Consider the following 20,612-nt stretch of genomic DNA (forward strand, 5'->3'; position numbering starts at 1 on the left):
GTTATTAGTGAACCAAATGGGTTTTCCCCCAAACATCAAAAGCTGTTTCATTAATCTTAATTCCAGATTTTCAAATTTTTAATTGAATACAAATTCCAGCAGCTGTCACAGCAAGATTTGAACCAATGCTTCACCCAGAATGTTACTTGCATCTCAGGATGAATAATCTAGTCATAACACCAGTAGACCATCATCCCTTCCTTCCGTTTGCAAACACAATTAATTATTGTTATAGAAACAGAAGCCATTGTAAATATACAGCAGACTGGTCAGCCTCTGAAAGGAGAACAGAAGGCTTCAGGATTCCAGTAAAGCTCCTATGGTGAAATATCCTTTCCTCCCACCATTCAAACGTCAAGAAAGGAGTACTTGTCTTGTAAAGAGCACCCAATTTATTCCATCTTTCCAAGCTTTCAGAAATCACACCTCATCTAATGAAGAATATTGAAGGGTGTGCAGACAAAAGGTTTTACACACAATATTGCAGGGTAAGCAATGGGGACAGTTACTGTGGCGGTGGGAGGTGGGTGGGTGATGGTACACCTTGGGAAAACAGAGGAAGTACAGAATTAGCAAGCCAGCTGTGATAGGGATCACAACAGGACTTGATGCCAAACCTGAAAGTGTTGGCTGTTTGTGATCAGAGGTAATGGGAACTGCAGATGCTGGAGAATCCAAGATAACAAAGCGTGGGGCTGGATGAACACAGCAGGCCAAGGAGCATCTTAGGAGCACAAAAGCTGACGTTTCGGGCCTAGACCCTTCATCAGACAAGCAGGGTAGCTTTTCTGATGAAGGGTCTAGGGCCAAAACGTCGGCTTTTGTGCTCCTAAGATGCTGCTTGGCCTGCTGCGTTCATCTAGCTCCACGCTTTGTTATCCAATGTTGGCTCTTTGATCATTTTTATGATTAGACTAGATAATTAGAGACAGATTGAATTACACCACGTTACAATTCATGGCACTTAATACAATGCACAAACAATGGCATTGATAGAACTTTTAGGATATGAGGCACAAAGAGATAACAGATTCTTTTGACTCATCATTTAATTTAAATATAAAATTAAGAAAGAGAATGTACACCTATCACAACTTGGCAAATGAGAGTTGATATGGTAGCTTGCATTTTATGCCCAATTATGTTGATTTCTTTCATTGGCTTGCTGGTATTGTTAAATGATATAGTACAGATACAGTTTGGTTCATCTTGACTGTGCTAATTCATTGGAAAAAGCTATTCAATTACTCCCACTCCCTTGCTCCTTTCTCAAAACCCTGACGTTTTAAATCCTTTTTTCAATGTTTTAACCAGTTCCATTTTGAAACTTAATATTGAATTTGCTACAGGTGCTTATTTAGATTTTTAATTTCAAGTCCTTCAATGGTATGTTCTGGTGAGATCTGATGTGCAGTCCTCCAAGTTAGCATGGTTCCAGATGGATACCACAAACATTTATTGCCCAGGTGAGCAGGTCAAATCAAAACTAGTTTAAGAAGGATTTCATCCCCTGGAAATAACTTTTTCCACGACCAAATGAATTGATGTTTTGAAAGGAGTAAATTTTAGCATTCTGGATGTGAGTTTGCTCGCTGAGGTGTACGATAGTGCGCTTTGGGCAGGGGAAATGTGCAAGTCCATGAGGAAGGGCATCATCACCCTCATTTACAAGAGGAAGGGGGAGAGGGGAGAAATTAAGAATTGGCGTCCCATTTCACTATTGAGCATGGACGACAAAATCCTGGCCAAGGTCATAGCCAACCGGGTCAGGTCTGTCCTGGAGGCGGTGATTCACCCTGACCAAACCTGTGCTGTGCCGGGCAGGAAGATCGCTGAGAGCCTCGCGCTCATCAGGGATACGATCGCCTACGTACTGGACAGGCGGGTGGACACCTGCCTCATCAGCCTGGACCGGGAGAAGGCCTTCGACAGGGTCTCTCATGCTTACATGAGGGACATCCTCTCCAAATTGGGGTTTGGGGAGGGCATCCGCAATTGGATCCGGCTGCTCTACGCCAACATCGTTAGTGCAGTCTCGATCAACGGGTGGGAATCAGACAGTTTTCCCGTTAGATCTGGAGTCAGGCAGGGCTGCCCACTCTCTCCTGCCTTGTTCGTGTGCTGTGTGGAGCCGTTCACCGCATCCATCAGGAAGGATGTGAGCCTGAAGGGCGTGACTATCCCAGGTAGCGGAGGCCTTCAGGTCAAGACCTCCCTGTACATGGACGATGTCGCCGTCTTCTGCACCGATCGTCGGTCGGTGAGTAGACTATTGGACATCTGCGGCCAGTTTGAACTGGCCTTGTGTGCCAAAGTCAATAGGGGTAAGAGCGAGGTCATGTTCTTCGGGAACTGGGATGACCGCTCCTTCATCCCCTTCACCGTCAGGACAGACTACCTGAAGGTGCTGGGTGTTTGGTTTGGTGGAGCTGAGGCATGCACTAGACTTGGGAGGAGCGTATCACCAAATTGAAGCAGAAGCTGGGCAGGTGGATGCTCCGGTCCCTCTCCATCGCGGGTAAGAACCTAGTTGTCAGGTGCAAGGGGCTTTTGGTACTGTTGTATGTGGCGCAGGCCTGGCCTATTCCCTGGGCCTGCGCCGCTGCAGTCACCCGGGCCACCTTCCACTTCATTTGGGGGTCAAGGATGGACAGGGTCCGCTGAGACACCATGTACAAAGACCTGGAAAATGGGGGAAAGGGCGTACCGAACGCCACCCTCGCCCTGACAGCTACCTTTGTGTGCGGCTGCATCAAGCTGTGCGTAGATCCCCAGTACGCAAACACCAAGTGTCACTACTTACTGAGGTTCTACCTGTCCCCGGTGTTGCGAAGGATGGGCCTGGCCTCGTTGCCACAGAACGCTCCGAGTAGTTGGACCGTTCCGTACCACCTGTCCTTCGTGGAGAAATTTTGAAAGGAAACACCTTTGACCACAAGGCCATCAGGCAGTGGTCAGCACGTAGTATCCTCAAGAACCTTCGGGAAAAGGAGAGGGTGGATCCCGTCGTGTGGTTCCCCACGCAGACTGCCAAAGTCATTTGGCAGAATGCCTCATCGCCAGAACTTTCAAACAAGCACAAGGACATTGCTTGGCTGGCGGTGAGAGGGGCTCTGCCAGTGAGATCCTTTATGCATGCCCGGAATCTCTGCACCACCGCACGCTGCCCTCGGGGCACATTTCTCATGCCCGAAGCGCACTATCGTACACCTCCAGCAGGTCCTGGCCAACCAGGTCCCACAGCGCGGAATACAGCTCGACCGGTGAGCCGTCGCTTCCGGGAGTCCTATTCCTCTCGAAGGACTTGAAGGCTCAGGTCAGCTCGTCCAGGGATATCAGCCGGTCCAGCCACTCCCTCATGCCGTCGTCTAAGACCTCCATGATAGACGACAGGAAAGACTTGGAAGCCGTGCTGTCCGTGGGCTTCGTGCCGTACAGTCCGGCATAGAAGGATCTGCTGATCCTCAAAATGTCGGGCCGAGACAACATCACCAAGCCGTCGTCCTCCTTCAGCCGACTAAGCACAGAGCTCTCTTTGTGCACCTTCTGAAAGAAGAAATGCGAGCACGTCTCGTCCTGCTCCACGGAGTGGACCCTGGACCGGAAGATTATCCTGGAGGCCTCCGTGGCGAAGAGCGAGGCTTGCTGGCCCGTCACCTCACGGAGGTCCTCTGGGACATCGACCCCCATCAACTGCAGAAGGAGCAGGTTCTGCACCCTTTTCTGGAATCACGACAGCTTTCCCCGCCTCTCTCTTGCCTTCTGAACACCCTTGAGGACAAAGAACCTCTTGATGTTCTCCTTCACCATCTCCCACCAGTCGCCCAGAGACTCAAAGAGGGGCTTCACGGTTCTCCAACCGGCATACTCCCTCTTAAGCTCCTCGACGTTCTCTGGGGTCAACAGAGTAGTGTTGAGCTTCCACGTCCCCTTGCCGGCCGGCTGGTCGTCCTGTAAGTGACAGTCAGCCAGCAGGAGGCAGTGGTCAGAGAAGAACACCGGCTCGATGCCGGTGGACCTGACCGAGAACGCCCGTGACACAAACAGGAAGTCTATCCTTGAGCGGATAGACTTCGGGACCAGGTATATCTCCGCTGCGCTCCGTCTAGGGGTACTGAAGATGTCGAGCAGCTTGGCGTCCTTCACCGTGCCCATCAGGAATCTGGACGTGACGTCCAGTTGACTCCCCCCATCCGCTGTCCCCACGCCGGATCTTCCATCTGCATCGATGATGCAGTTGAAGTCTCCGCCTAGGATGACCGGCCTGGACGTAGCCAGCAGGGGTGGAAGCCGCTGCAGGACGGCCAACCGCTCACTCCGTATCACTGGGGCGTACACGTTGATCAGCCTCAGGGGAACGTTCCTGTAGGTGACGTCAGCCACTAGGATGCGCCCCCCCCCACCACCTCCTGAACTTGAGAGATGGTGAAGTCGCGCCCCTGCAGCAGAATAGCCAGGCCCGAGGACCGACAGTCGTTACCCCCCCGACCAGATCGAAGGCCCACAGGTCCAGGCGCCAGGCCATTTCCCGTACCTGCCGAGGTGCGGTATCCCGCACTCCTGCATAAACAGGAGGTCCACCTTGATGGTGGTCAGGTAGGCCAACGTGGATACACATCTTGCGGTGGACTTGACACTGCGCACATTAATGCTTGCAACTCAAACTCCCATTGTGGGCCGTGACCGCAGTACCCTCCGCAAGTCCAAGGTCCAGCCCCTCCATCTGTCACTTCATGCCCAATGCCCGGGCTAACTGCTGGACGCTCTCCGGGCTCAGGAAACCGTCCGTGCTGCCTTCCGGGTGGCATCCCCCCATCAGGGGTGCAGAGGCAGGAGGGTCCGGCTCTGGGTCATGCTGGGCACGCGCTGTTTCCTCCTTCCCACCTGGAATTTCCGGGGGGCCCTCCAGTGCCCCAGCGGCACTTGACTGGGTGTCGGAGGGAGCCTCAGGACTCCTCCCGTCACCTGGAAGCAGGTTGCTGCTTTCCTTCTCCCTCGAGATCTATAATTTCTGCTTCGGGCGGGCCCTCTCCGAATCCCCCTCGTCAGAGGAGCTCTTATAGCTCCCCTGTCGCTGCCTCTTCCCGCCTGATGGTTGCCGTTCCTGGGCCCGTCGACGCACCTTCCTCCTCGCTTTCTGGATCATCGTCCACTCCCCTGGGTCGCCTGTCGCCGCCTCCATTGACTCCGGGTTGTTGGCGGGGAGCGGAGCCTGCAGGGACGCTTTGCTGGCCTCGGGCCAATCCTGCAGGGCTGGGCCCTCCTGCACGACCTGGCCCTCCTGCACATTAGTGGGGTCCTTGCTGGGTCCTGGTGCCTTCCTCTCCTCCGGGGGGGCTGTCCCCGCATTGCCCCTGCCAGCGATCTAGGCATAGGTGGTCCCCCGCTGCGGACATGCCCTATAGAGGTGGCCCGCTTCCCCGCAAAAGTTGCAGCATTTCTCTTGTGGGCAATCCTTTGCAAGGTGTCCCTCCTCCCTGCAGTTCCTGCAGATGGTGGCTTTGCAGTCGGCCGCCATGTGACCTGACCTACCACAGGCATGGCAGACTTCAGGTTGCCCTGCGTAGGTCAGGTAGCCCTTGCTCCCACCGATCGCGAAGCTGGACGGTGGGTGTACGACATTCCCGTCCGGGCCCATCCTCAGCGTCACCTTGACCAGCCTCTTACCAGTCCAGATGCCAAAGGGGTCCATGATGCCAGTTAGGTCCCCTTCCACCTTCACGTACCTTCCAAGGAAGGTCAGGACATCAACTGCTGGCACATGCGGGTTGTACATGTGTACAGTCACCATACGGCTCCTCTGCGCTGGCATCACGAACAGCGGGACAGCGGTCAATACAGAGAGGGGGCCCTCACCTCCTTTCTCCTTGAAAACCTCCAGGAAGCGCTCGCAAAGCTTGGCACTCCTGAAGGTCACATCGTAAAAACCTCCTCCGGGGGAATCCTGCAGGCAGTAATTGTCCGCAGCAGCGAACCCACAACAGTCCAACAGGACCCTCTTCGCGAAGAAGGTGCGGTCCACAGGTGCACCTTCATCCACCTTCTTTACAGAAACACGGATGGTGTTCCGGACCCCCTGACATGGGGCACGAGCACTTGCCGCAGCCATCGTTGCAGGTTGGCTGCTCCCCTGAACCAGCGTTAGGCCGAAGCCAGCATTAAGATCCACCAGTTGCAAGGGTGCACAGCCAACCCGACGTCTTCCTTCCAGCTCCAAGACAGCACTCTCCTCCTCTCGGTGCACAAGAGAGTGGGTCTTTATTTTGTTCCAGATGTAAGCTGGTTCACTGAGCTTGAAGGTTTGTTCCCAGATGTTTTGTCACCATTCTACGTAACATAGCATCAGTGAGCCTCCAGTGAAGCGCTGGTGTTATGTCCCGCTTTCTATTTATCTGTTTAGGTTTCCTTGGGTTGGTGATGTCATTTCCTGGGTTGGTGGTGTCATTTCCTGTTCTTTTTCTCAGGGGATGGTAGATTGGCTCCAAATCAATGTGTTTGTTGATGGAGTTTCGGTTGGAATGCCATGCTTCTAGGAATTCTCGTGCGTGTCTCTGTTTGGCTTGTCCTAGGATGGATGTGTTGTCCCAATCAAAGTGGTGTCCTTCCTTATCTGTATGTACACCACTTTGACAACACATCCATCCTAGGACAAGCCAAACAGAGACATGCACAAGAATTCCTAGAAGCATGGCATTCCAACCGGAACTCCATCAAACACATTGACTTGCAGCCAATCTACCATCCCCTGAGAAAAAGAACAGGAAATGACATCACCAACGCAGGAAATGACAACACCAACCCAAGGAAACCTAACCAGATAAATAGAAAGTGGGACATAAAACCAGCGCTTCGTCGGAGGCTCACTGATGATGTTACCTAGAATGGTGACGAAACATCTGAAAACGAACCTTCCAGCTCAGCGAGCAAACTCACATCCAGAACCTCAACCTGAGCTACAAATCTTCTCAAAACTCGCTAATTTTAGCATTTTTCAGTTCATAAAAAAAAGCTTGTATTAGCTACTAAATCCAAAATAAATTCATAATGCAAACATGTACACACAGATTAGTAAATTAAAGTAAGCCCAAAAAAAAGTTAAAATTATGCCGATCAGCCTCTTTCAGTTATTAGTGAAGAGTAGATAGTAGAGCACTGTAAGTTGAATAGCCATTATTGGAATTGTTAGCTTTTACCTTTAGTTGAAATCCTTATATTCAGTTTCTTTCAGCAGATGGCTGGAAACACTAGGCAAGAGAGTATTTCTATTGTCCAATTTAAGAATCATGGAATCCCTACAGTGTGGAAACAAGCCATTCAGCCCAACAAGTCTACACCTACCCTCAGAACATCCCACCCAGACCCATCCCCCTATAACCTATCTAATCTACACATCCCTGAACACACTGTGCAATTTAGTATGGCCAACCCATCTAGCCTGCACATCTTTGGACTATGGGAGGAAACCAGAGCACCTGGAGAAAAGCTACGCAGACACAGGGAGAATGCAAACTCTGCACGGGCTGTTGCCCAAGGGTGGAGTCAAACCCAGGTCCCTGGCGTTGTGAGGCAGCCATGCTAACCATTGAGCTACCATAATTTACTTTTGGCTATCTTGCTAGGCAGCTTTCCTCAGCCACTCAGAGTGAGAGAATCCTTTTACCCACAAAGCAGGGGTGGCTCATGAATGGCTTTTCACCTGTGAACTTTACAGTGCACTCGAGCTCAAGCCCAGGTTAGCACACTTTCTTCCATCAGGGCACCCAGACTAGGGTTGCAGTTGGTTTTTAATCCATGTGTTGCATATACCTGCTAGGAGAAAAAGAAGGCCTGCATGAGGTGGGTTCTATTTGCTGATAGGGGGAGAACTAGTTCCCTCATTACCTCTCCCTGTTAAAATCTCTTACTGTTTGAAGTTTCCCTGACATCCAAAAGTGTAATATTCTACGATTTCGAGGACAGCACTGAGTTTAAATTTGTAGTCTATTATTTTAGCCTGTAGCAGTCCTCTTTTTGGAGTTAAATTTTTAAAAAAATGCCAATAGCTCTTTGAGGTCCAAAAGGTGGAACTTTTGTGGCATCAATTTGATGGGTTTTTAGCTATGTTTAATTGGGTTTATCGGGCATATGTGCTTGGATCAGTGTTATACTTTTGCTGGGTTATATCATCTCATTCAGTGAGCCTTCTGTTGCATTTCAATTGACTTTTTGATGAATTATGGAAGTTTATAACGTGGACAAATGTGAGGTTATCCACTTTGATTGCAAAAATAGAAAAGCAGATTATTACTCCAATGGCTGTAAATTGAGAGGAGAATATTCAATGAGACCAGGGTGTCCTTATGCAGTCGTCACATGAGAACAAGAATGCAGGTGCAGCAAGAACAAAGAAAGCAAGGTGTGTATTGGATTTCACGGGAAGAGCATTCCAGTACAGGCATAAGAATACCTTGCTGCAATTATACAGGTCATTGGTGAGGCCACACCTGGAATATTGTATGTAGTTTTGGCCTCCTTACCTGAGGAAGGATGTTCTTGCTCTAGAGGAAGTACAGTGAAGGTTTACCAAGCCAATTCTTGGGATAGCAGGATTGATGAATGAGAAGTGGTTGAGTTGCTTAGGTTTTATTTGCTGGAATTTAGAAGAGTGAGTGATGAACTCATAAAAACCTGTAAAATCCTAACAGGATTAGGTGCAGGAAGGATGCTCCCGATGTTGGGAAGTTCAGAACTGGGAATCATAACTTAGGGATAAGGGGTACCTTTAGGACTGAGATGAGGAGAAATTTCTTCACCTGCACAGTGGTGAGCCTGTAGAATTCACTGTCACAGAAAGTGGTTGAAGCCAAAACATTGTGTGTTCTCAGGAAGGAGTCAGGTGGGGCTCATGTAGCTAAAAGAATTGAGAGATATGTGGAGAGGGCAGGATTAGGGTACTGAGCTCGATGTTCAACCATGGTCATATTGAATGGCAGAGCAGGCTCGAGGTGTCAAATGATCTACTTCTGCTGCTACCTTCCATGATTCTATGCTTTGATAATGTGTTTTTATTGTTTATGCATGTCTTGGTGCAGTATTTTTGCTGGTGGGATTTAGTTGACTTGTTTTATTCTACTGTTTCTGGCATAGTTTTGTCGAAATAAGATATATCTTAATCACTGAAATATTTAATTATTTTAACATTGTATTTCAGTGGTAATATGTTTTTTTTGATATATTGTTATAGAATCACAGAGTCATAGAGGTGTACAGCATGGAAACAGACCCTTCAGCCCAAATTGTCCATGTCAACCAATTATCTTAAATTCATCAAGTCCCATTTGCCAGCTTTTGGCCCATATCCCTCTAGAGCATTCCTCTTCATATGCCCATCCGGATGCCTTTTCAGTTTTGTAATTGTACCAGCCTCCTCCACTTCCTCTGCTAGCTCATTCCATACACGCACCACCCTTTGCATGATAAACTTGCACCTGAGGTCCCTTTTAAATCTTTCCCCCTCACCTTAAACCCATGCCCTCAAATTTTGGACTCCCCCACTCTGGGAAAAGACTTGCCTATTTACCATATCCATGCCCCTCATGACTTTATAAACTTCTATAAGGTCACCCCTCGGCCTCCAATGTTCCAGGCCAAATAGCCCCAGCCTATTCAGCGTCTCCCTATAGTTCAAAGCTTCCAACACTGGCAACATCCTTCTCAATTTTTTGTGAACCATTTGAAGTCTCACAACATCCTTCCTATAGCAGGGAGATAGACAAGTTTAATAATTAAACCTGGTCATATACATAGACAAAACCACATGCCACTAGTTCAAAATCTAGCATGAAACTAAATAATATCTATACCCTACATCATAATATGGCATATGTTTGTGGTTATATGGTGTACTTAAGTGGTACAGTTTAGAGTGTCGATAACATACATTTTAATGTCAAAATGTAATATATTTTTATGCATTTTTTGGCTCTTTTATGTTCAATCTTAATGTTTTAAATGATTGCCATTGAGACTATGTCCATAGGTAATGCCTTGATTCAAACATCTTCAAAAGTGCTTTCAATTGCTCTAATGTCTACATTTATTGTAATAGTGCGTAATAAATAAAGAAGTGTGTTTCAATTTCCTTCAAGTATTGGCTCTGTATCATATAACTACCTTTGATCTGAAACAGACACAACATAGCATAATCCTCTGCCCTGTTTTGACTTTTAACTTCCAAGCAGATTTACTCAGTAGCTATAGAACGAACAAATATTAGACCTGGGGGTCATTACAAGGCAAAGGATCTTCACTGTGACCTCAGCTGGTATGGGAATTGAACTCTTGTGCTGCTGGTGTTACTCTAAATCACAAACCAACTGTCCAACCAACTAAGCAGAGAGCACCAGATGGTCTTCTGGGGCTATTGTAACTCTACTTTTTGGGGTGGCAATACAGGACTTTTCATGAGTCTATGGATCTCACACCAAGATATCACAGAATCCTTGGAGACACCATATAAATGTTATAGTTTAAGGCTATGATGGGAGAATGATTTGCCTCTACCCAGTACTTATCACAATCTTAAGGCATTTCAAAGCATTTTACAGCCAAGGAACTGTTACAGCAACCGATTTTGTCCTGGCATAATGGGATTCTTGACCTCAACAGTTTTAGTTGTTTAATATTGGCCAGACACAAAGGAGAAATCCCTGTTCAACTTCAAAAATAATTCCATGGGTTCTTTCTCATCTACATGAGGGAAGGTAATGACATTAGTTTTGACATTTCATCCTCAGACAGGGCTTTCCTCCCTCTGCACTACTTTGCGGAGTAGGTTCAGATATGATGTTCAAAATTCCAGTGTATGACTTTTAAACATATTTCTTTATTTTTCTACTTCTGTATCTAAAATTTTTAACCCAGGTAAAGTGTACCAATCACGGCATCATTTGTGGCGACACTGTAGATTTTTCACTGTACTCTTGCACCCCATACTTGAGTACAGGTGAAAATAAAACCTAAATCTCAATCTAAATCTGAAGCCATAGCCTTCAAACTGAGGCTAATGCTGCCAACAGTCAGTTACCAATGACACTGGAGAATTTCTGTCTGATGTTTTACGGTGGCTCCTCGGCTTTGCAACTTTGCCGTATGGAAACCATGCATCTCCGTGAAAATCTCACAATTCACATTTTTGTTCGGCTATGGTTCTTCACTCTTTTCCTCATTCCTCTACTGAAGATGTAATTGTCGCCTGAGACTCCAGTGAAACAAGTGAGCTTTAAAGTTCCAAGTCAAACTGAAAGAAGAGCATGTTAATAAATATAGCTGACACAGCTAATGGAGCTTTAGAAACTTAAATAAAGGTTTGTTCAAGACAAATGCTACCAATGTTATGACCAGATAAGGAGGATTTGAGATGTCTTTTTTTTTAAAACTTCCTCTTGGTTGATTTAAGGAATATTTTTGATTTCTTTTGCTTCAGCACTGAGGTATCATACTTCAACTTAACTTAATAAAAGCAAAGTAGAGCCAATTCTGAGATTATCTTGAGTGAAAGAGAATGGAGCTTTACAATTTAATCAGGAATAATAATCGGAAAATCCATCAAAAATGAGGAAACTTGGCATGTACCACATACACACAAGAAGAATAAGTGGGGAGAAGAACATCTGAAGAAGAACCGCACAAGACTCTAAACATTAACTCTATTCATTTCCACAGATGCTGCTAGACCTGCTGAGTTTCTCCAGAATGCTCTGAGTTTGTTTCAGATTGTCAGTATCCTTAGTACTTTGCTTTTATTAGAGGAGAGTGGCTGCACTAACAGAAAGATAGAAACAGTTTCAGATGTAAATTTTTAGAATCCTTGAGAGTGAAACCTGAGTGCCAGAGGTGTTGCTATTGCCCCATTCCTTGCAGAGTGGTGAACTATGCAGGTAAACTCGACTTCTCAGTGAATGGCTCGTTTCCAGCTGTGTTGGTTTCCCTGACTAAGCAGGAAAAGTACATGAAAGCTTTCAGTATCCTTGCTGTTATCAGTTCTTGTTTTTTGTCTCTCTCTCCTGCTGTTTCTAACAAGTTACTGAAATATGGTTCAATTGCATGTTCCAAGTCTGGCTTCATTTTTTGTTGCAAGCTGAATGTTCAGCAGGTACCGTTGCATTTCCCAATATTTGAATTTATCAAATCAATGTGAGCAAACCAAGAAATGCAAATTTGTTGATGTGTCTGAAATAACTGCACAGAGACTGTGTCCCTTCCCTAAGCCACTCTTTATTTACTAGTGCTCAGTACACTGGCTATGGCCAGCCAGCTTGGGGTCAATCCTCAACTGAGGAGACACTAATTTCCTCATTATATTAGTCAGCCAGGGCTTTCCTGATTGGCTAAGGTTAGCAACCCCAATCAAGAATCTCATACTCAATGGGTCCGTCTGTTCCCAATTATTTTAGCCTCGCTGAGCTTTAGTAGCACTTGACAGAAATGGTAATTCCAATGCAGCTCATGTTGTATATTCCATGTGGGTTGCTTGGGTACAACAGGTGATCGCAGCGGCTATTTTAAATCAATCAGAGAATGACCTACCAGAGGAGGTGGTGCATGCAGTTACAATCACAATGTTTAAAAGATATTTGGATAGATACCTAAATAGGAAAGGTTTGGAGGGGTATGGCCAGGACAAGGCAGGTGGCTTTTCAAAGCTGTTTTTTAAGTGCATGAAAGTCTCAAGTATTAAAGTCGTAAATTGAAATTAGAATGTTGATAGTCTACCATCACAACAATTGTTGGCACAAATCACACAAAAACAAACCATCTGGCACTTTCCACTCCCGCACATCCCAGATGTCCAAGTTCTTTAAGGACCGCAACTTCCCCCCCACGGTGATTGAGAACGCCCTTGACCGCGTCTCCCGCATTTCCCGCGACACATCCCTCACACCCCGCCCCCGCCACAACCGCCCCAAGAGGATCCCCCTCGTTCTCACACACCACCCTACCAACCTCCGGATACAACGCATTATCCTCCGACACTTCCGCCATTTACAATCCGACCCCACCACCCAAGACATTTTTCCATCCCCACCCCTGTCTGCTTTCCGGAGAGACCACTCTCTCCGTGACTCCCTTGTTCGCTCCACACTGCCCTCCAACCCCACCACACCCGGCACCTTCCCCTGCAACCGCAGGAAATGCTACACTTGTCCCCACACCTCCTCCCTCACCCCCATCCCAGGCCCCAAGATGACATTCCACATTAAGCAGAGGTTCACCTGCACATCTGCCAATGTGGTATACTGCATCCACTGTACCCGGTGCGGCTTTCTCTACATTGGGGAAACCAAGCGGAGGCTTGGGGACCGCTTTGCAGAACACCTCCGCTCAGTTCGCAACAAACAACTGCACCTCCCAGTCGCAAACCATTTCCACTCCCCCTCCCATTCTCTTGATGACATGTCCATCATGGGCCTCCTGCACTGCCACAATGATGCCACCCGAAGGTTGCAGGAACAGCAACTCATATTCCGCCTGGGAACCCTGCAGCCATATGGTATCAATGTGGACTTCACCAGTTTCAAAATCTCCCCTTCCCCCACTGCATCCCTAAACCAGCCCAGTTCATCCCCTCCCCCCACTGCACCACACAACCAGCCCAGCTCTTCCCCCCCACCCACTGCATCCCAAAACCAGTCCAACCTGTCTCTGCCTCCCTAACCGGTTCTTCCTCTCACCCATCCCTTCCTCCCACCCCAAGCCGCACCCCCAGCTACCTACTAACCTCATCCCACCTCCTTGACCTGTCCGTCTTCCCTGGACTGACCTATCCCCTCCCTACCTCCCCACCCACACCTTCTCCACCTATCTTCTTTACTCTCCATCTTCGGTCCGCCTCCCCCTCTCTCCCTATTTATTCCAGTTCCCTCCCCCCATCCCCCTCTCTGATGAAGGGTCTAGGCCCGAAACGTCAGCTTTTGTGCTCCTGAGATGCTGCTTGGCCTGCTGTGTTCATCCAGCCTCACATTTTATTATCTTGGAATCTCCAGCATCTGCAGTTCCCATTATCTCTGGCACTTTAGGGTTGTTTTGGAATTCTGTGGTTTAGCTCGTATCTCAGGCAAACTATGATAATTAAACAAACAAAGGCTACATCAACCCATTATGTCAAAGATGTGCGTGATTGTTTTGGTGAAAAACTGTATTTAACTTGTTTAGTGACAATACTAAAGAAAGAAACAGCAAGCTAAATATTAGATGAAAGTCACATTTTGTAGTGCACAGCATATTATTACTTTGGTTATATATTCTAGTAAATGTGTTGGCCAGTTTAATGCTCTTTCCGGTCCATATTGATAGATTTGCTGACTTATGCTGATTGTTTCTCTCCACAGATGGCAGAAAGACGAAGTTAACATTTTGAGTTTTTATGACTTTTCTCAGAACTGAAAGGTGTTGGAAAAATAAAGTTATATGTTGCGCTTATATAACATTGTACATTTCCGAATTAAACTATTCAAAGATTTTACTACGCACCTCTGGAGCAGGTTGAACTTGAACTAGGGTCACCTGGCTGAGAGCTAGGGACAGTAACACTGCGACAATATTTTTATACCTTTGACAGAGACAGAGGGCAGATGGTGTTAAGGCCCAATGCAGAAGGCAAATGAGCTGTTTTTTTTGCAGAGAAAGAAAGAAAAGCAATGTGAAAAGGGTATAAAAGAAAGTAAAGAAGGGAGAAAATTGGTGATTTTACTGAAATAATTTCACTGAGGCCAGTATCCTGTCACCAAGTCACCCTTTATTTACATATGAGCAGTCATAGAGAGATACTGCACAGAGACAGACCCTTCTATCCAAACAGTCCATGCCTGCAATGATCCCAAACTAGTTCCACCTGCCTACTCCTGGCCCATATTCCTCCAAATCTTTCCTATTCATGTATCTACCCAAATGTCTTTTAAACATTGTGATTGTACTCCCATCCTCCACTTGCTCTAGTAGTTCATTCCACACATGAACCCCCTCTGTGTAAAAAAAATTGCCCCCATGTCTTTTTTTAAAATCTAAGTCCTCTCACCTTAAAAATATGCTCCCTAGTCATGAAAGACAACTGCCATTAACTCTGTCTAGGCTTCTCAATATTCTATAAACTTTTATCAGGTCACCTCTCAACTTCCTATGCTCCAGTCAAAAAAGTCCCAGCCTATCCAGTCTTTCTTTATAACTCCAACCTTCCATACCTGGCAACATCCTGGTAATTCTCTTCTGAACACTCGCCAGTTTAAGTCAGCTCTCAGAGTGCCAGAATCTCTGATACTCCTCTTTCTATCTGTCAGCCATGGCTCCCCAATTGGACCAGATTAACAGCCTCAATCAGGGAACTCACACTCTATGAGGTCCAACTGGCTGACTTCATTACAATCACTACATTTTCAGCTGATCGGAAAGTAGAAATGACATAAACTCAACATGGCTGACAGAGTGGGATTGGGGGTGGTGGGGTAGCAAGAGAATACTAGAAAAATGGAGAACAGACTTAAGATGGTCTGTTTCTGAAGCTATTGAATTTCATATTGAGACCTCGAGGCTGCAAAGTGGCCAGGTGGAAAATGAGGTGTTGTTCCTTGCGCTTGTGATATGCTTCGTTGGAATATTGCAGCAGGCTCAGGTCAGAAATCTATATTCCAAACTCCTTCAATCCTGAAGCAGATACTAGACTCAAAGCATTAACTTTATTTCTGTCCATAGATACTGCCTGACCTGTTGAGTTTCCACAGCAACTTCTGTGTTTGTTTCAGATTTGCATCGTCCATAGCATTTTGCTTTTAGCATTCCCACCATATCTAATTAAGCTGACACATTTTGAAATAAAAAGGAATTCTCTTTGAGAAATGTGAACATGTCCGCTTCAGAAGAGTTGCAAACCCAGGCCACATATTATGAACAAGTTTAATCCTTCAGCTATTCATGTATTATAGATGGAGCTCTGAATGAAGCAGGTGTTCCATTCATTGACAATGGTTAACTACGCTGTACTGCCACAGCGGTCATGGCAAATGCAAGAAAGTAGGTGCATTCATTCCAGTATATCTGACCATTTCCTGAACTTAAAGTAAGGGAAGGATTCCCTTACATGACTGAATGCCATGTTATATGCATCATACTGAAAGTCAACGACTTTAGAAAACACAGAGCCTCATCCAATGACCCATTATTGATGCATTGCACCGATAAAGCTCATTACAAGCTGCAGCAGCTGCTGTACAATCGCTGTCATGGACTAACTCCATGTTGGAGTACAAAGATTGCTACCTAAAGGTATACATTAGTGATTAGTTTCATGGACCTTTCACTGAACCTCGCCAAGTTCATGTGAGCAACTGATTAAGCTCAGGAGCAGACTGGTTCATATGAAGATTCGTGGATGAGGTAACTGACAACCAAATATTAGCTTAAATGACAATTGTCTTCAGAGACTGATGGTTACTTAGCCAGTGTTGTACTATTGTGAGCATAAATATCTGGTTTAAAATACACGTAATAAAAGAAATAAAAACATTCTTGGTGATTAAATGGTCACCACAGTTAACCCACTCAACACTTGCACCTATGCCAGTAAAATTGTAATCAGTGCAGCTGAAGTTTAGAATTTGTCAGGTAAACAATCAGAAACCCGTAAATGTGCTAAAGGGTGACTTACCTGAGTTTTTCACCATTTTTGTCCTTTGATTATGTTTAGGTCATAGTTTATCTATGAGCTGTAAGGAGCCAGTAATCTGTTAGAAACTTCTGTCAGGGTCTCTCTTCAGCTGAGATTTACAGGGTGGGGCTAAGTATCTGCTGGTCAAGTTCTAAACTTTACTTTGTACTAATTAAAGCCTTGCTGCAATGACTCTAGGACACCAACGTTGTGTTGCCACCACACCTTGCCCTGTGGTAATATAATACAAGCCTAGAAATTACTGATGTTTATACAAGGTGTAGAGCTGGCTGAACATAGCAGGCCAAGCAGCATCAGAGGAGCAGATAGGCGGACGTTTCGGGCCTAGACCCTTCTTCAGAAAATTTTCTGACTCTCCAGCACTTGCAGTTCCTACTATCCTGGGAATTACTGCTGGTTTTCGTAACAGATAGACATTCTCAAGAATAAAATTGACAAGGTTGCATCTGTTTCGCAGGCATTAACTGATATAATAATTTTCTGAAAAACACACAATTAAGGAATAGCATGGTTGCACATTTGGATAATTTAAATTAGCATGAAGAACTATGATCCTGAAGTAGACCATCACATTTATTAAAAACTGAAAGAACCGAGGATGCTGTAAATCAGAGACTGAATTAGAAATTGCTGGTAAAGCACAGCAGGTCTGGCAACGTCTGTGAAAAGAAATCAGAGTTAACGTTTTGGGTTGAGTGACCCTTCCTCAGAAAACAGTTTTGCAAATGTTGCACCAAGCTCCACCTTTACTCCTGGGTTGTATTAAACATAACTTACATCTTAGAACTTTCTGCCTCCCAAATGTTACCAATCTGACAGATTGCTTGCATGTACAACGAAGAGTGGATAAAAGAAGTGACTTTGTTGGTCAAATGTTGGTCTCTGAATTTGCTTTTGTTGGTGCCTGCAGTGAGCTCCTAACTTGCAAGAATGCATTTGCAGATACAGTATGTTTGTTACAGTCTATAGTACAAGGTGTTACATCTGACTTTGATAGACTAATGAGATATTTTGTGCTGGAGTACTATAATGTTCAAAAGATCTTGTTCCTTCTTGTAGCCTTGTAGCATGAGGAGGACAACTTTTTTCCTGATCAGTTGGCTCTGTAATTATGGTTTAGCAACACAATGAGAGCGAGATTATTCTAATACCGAACCGAAAAATTACCTAGCCTGATATTTTAAGAAGGTTACATATTTTAAGTGGATTAACATTTCTGTTAAAATACTACTCGGACAAATATTACATATATATATTGAGCATCGAGCACTAGCAACAGTTTTCAGATTAATATTTCCCTCATCCCAAAGTAGGAAACACTTTATATCTCTGAAGAAATTATGGGCTTGATATTGTGGTGACTAAGAGTGGTGAAACACATAAAGGATTGATTCTGTATGCATTACACTTGATTTTAAAAAGTTGTTCTGTGTTTGCAACAATACAAGATCTTAAAGCCTAATCTGATTTCTGAGGACAGATAAAGGTAGATTAATAGCTGCGTTGTAGAATAGGGGCTAGTGCATTCTTAGTGCTTTCCTGAGAAATAATCCACTGCATTCATTGCCTTCACAAGTGACAGTCCTTGGAATAAATGCTGCACGTAAAGTTCTTTTAAGGGAGAATAACATATTAGATCCCTATAAAGAATCAGCTTTGTTTTCATTTTATTACCCTGCACCTTGATGATAGATTTTGCTTTCACACTGGTGCATTCTTAGAAAACCACACTTGTATTAAGACCACAAGGTTGCAGGACATGAGAGCAGAAGTAGGCCATTCAGACCATCAAGTCTGCTCCGCCATTCAATGACATCATGGCTTATCTGATGATTCTCAGCTCCACTTTCCTGCCGTTGCTACATTACTTTTGATTCCTTTTCTGATTAAAAATATGCCTACCTCAATCTGGAGCCTTAAATGTTGCGTGCTTTGGCAATTTCTGTTCAACATGGATCCCAGTGACCGAAATCCAGCCTCTGGGTAACCTGTCCAGTTGATTTCAGGTAGAACGTACAACTCATTTGGGACTGATAGCTATAAATCCAAATACGAGTGTAGGATGAGAGAAGGTGGATAGTAAGAAAGAGAAGTTGCCCTCACTGTTAATTGGGCATATTTGGTAAATCAAACAGCCCCTGAAATCATTCCTTCTACTGAGTGTTTACAGATGTATACAGCCATTTGGATCTATGAAATACTGAAGAACTTTAGCCTATAAGAAACAGAGTCAGCATCAAAATTGATTTGATGGAAAAAAAGGTGAAGGTTTTGGAAAAAAGTCCATTCTGTAGCAAAATGAATGCAACTCAAACCTGCTCCATGTTGCAGCTCTTGATTTGAATATTTTTGAAGCTACTTGTTCATTGATGGTCTTATACACAGCTGGAGCAGGTGGGATTTAAACCTACACCTCCTGGTCTAGAAACAGGGACACTACCTCTGCTCTACAAGTGCCCTCAGTGTTTGGTTTGCCCAATAAAACATATACAGTTTACAATCCAAGATGGCAGCAGAGGAGGACACTCCAGCTGGAACTCCTCTGCTCCACCCAATATTTACCTTTTTCTCATATCTTTTCAAACTCCTAAGTGATGTCAGGTACATTGGAGACATTTAAGTGACTCTTGGATAAGCAAATGGGTAACAGTACAATATAGGATATGCAGGGTAGTAGGATAATATCTTCATAGGATAATAGGTCAGCACAAAATTGTGGGCCAAAGGGTCTGTACTATGCTGTATGGTTCTATGTTCTATGTCCTATGTAAACTTACTCAGAAGGGAATGGAGGAGATGACTCCCGGACCAGAGGCCATCGCAGACGAGTCCCAGACAAGGCTGGCACAGGGGGCAAGTCCTGGAGGTGAGTCCCAGACTGGGGCCGTTGTGGGGTGAGGTGAGTTCCAGACTGGAGGCCAACATGGGGAGATGTGAGTGCCAGATTGGAGGCCAGCAAGAGGGGAGGTGTGTCCCATACTGTAGGCTGGTGCAGGGGTTGGTCAGTCCCGAACAAGAGGCCGGGGCTGGGGGAGGTGAGACCTAGACTGGATGCTGGGGTGGGGGAATGTGAGCCCCAGGCTGGAGACGGAGCAGGGGGTGGCGAGTCCCGTACTTCAGGCCAGGTTGAGGTAAGATGACACTTTTGCAGTTCAGAGGCTCAGTACTGCCACGTTTTATTTCCAGTTTATTCTTATGCTGAGTTTTCTATTTATTATACTTCCAAATTTGTACCAAATACTTAAGTATCTGTATCTAGGATTCCGTATCTAGGATGGTGCCATAAATGGCTACTTTGCAAACTTTACATTGCACTCACTCGAATGCGTGTGGCAATAAAGCTAATTTTAATTCTAATTCGAGCCAATTTCAGAAACTTTCTATTTTTTAAGATCTGTGACAGTAACCATCATGGCCGTCGTGTTAGGCCAGGGTGCGGTCCGCTATACTGGTGTCTCACTTTCATTCCCTTCCGCCATCCTCCCAGATATAAACTGGCTGCCTCTCCCGATCTTCAACTGCCCCCTCGTTTCTGCCAAGTTTACAAACGTAGTTTTGCTTTCTGTTGTGGGAAAGGGGAATGTGGGCTCATGATCCAGCAATAAGCCCTTCCCTCAAATCCTACTTCCTCAGCCAAAATCTGCTTCTAACAGCCAATGAAAAATCAACCAAAATGCGACATTCGCTTTTAACTCCCACATGGCAGCACTGAGACTCGATTCCCATGAAAATTCTCCCTGGGGTGGCAAAGACATGGCTGTGGGTTGTGAGAATGGCCTCATTCCATCATAATTAAGTGTGAACTAAGGGAGTGTCCGCAGTTTCCAGACAAGGTGATGGGATTTACGACTTTCAGTTTCAGACATGCTTCATTTGTAAACACTTGAAAGTCATGACCCCTCAAGAAAGTGCA

This window comes from Stegostoma tigrinum, chromosome 25, assembly GCF_030684315.1.
Source record: "Stegostoma tigrinum isolate sSteTig4 chromosome 25, sSteTig4.hap1, whole genome shotgun sequence".
Taxonomy (NCBI): domain Eukaryota; kingdom Metazoa; phylum Chordata; class Chondrichthyes; order Orectolobiformes; family Stegostomatidae; genus Stegostoma; species Stegostoma tigrinum.